Source organism: Chaetura pelagica, unplaced genomic scaffold, assembly GCF_000747805.2.
Source record: "Chaetura pelagica isolate M959 unplaced genomic scaffold, ChaPel_1.0 scaffold76, whole genome shotgun sequence".
Lineage (NCBI taxonomy): Eukaryota > Metazoa > Chordata > Aves > Apodiformes > Apodidae > Chaetura > Chaetura pelagica.
Genome location: NW_009970723.1, coordinates 10,219,040 through 10,219,677, shown reverse-complemented (window position 1 = coordinate 10,219,677; position 638 = coordinate 10,219,040).

Sequence of the window (638 nt, the reverse complement as noted above, 5' to 3'; positions counted from 1 at the left end):
TCCCTACACTTATGTGAGTTTTCTTCTTTATAATAATTGTACCCTGTTCTGCTTATTTTGCTTGAAATAATCTGTTAAGGTAGAAAAATGCATGCATACATAAAGTCTTAAACTCCAGGATACAGTAATTTCACCCTCCTGAGGCAACCACATGTGGTGTTTACAAAGCCTCACAGAGGCAAAAATTCTATTACAGATGCAGGATGTGAAATAGAAATAAGCTTCTCTCATGGACAGATTTCTGCCTGATTATACTTCATGGTATTTCTTGAACATGACTCTGTTGGAACTGTCTCTGACCTCTCTTGGATGTAATGCTGGACTACTTGTGCCTTTGATCTCCTTCAGGGGGGCATTTTCTAAAGCAATTTCACCTCCACAAGCTCCTCTCCTAACTTGTGATACAATATCAGGACACATAATTTTGTTTGTGATGCTGTGCCTTACCTACCCCTTTTCTCTTGCTGTGCATTTTCCTGCTCCCCATGGCTTTATATTCTGAGGGTACTTCTGTTGTTTGACACTCTCAAACGCTACTCCTTGCTGTCTCCCAGAGCAGCTGTTTTCTACAAAAAGACTGTCTGAAGGGAACAACTGTTTGGAAGCTGGTAGTAGGCAGCCTAGTGTAACAGAATGTG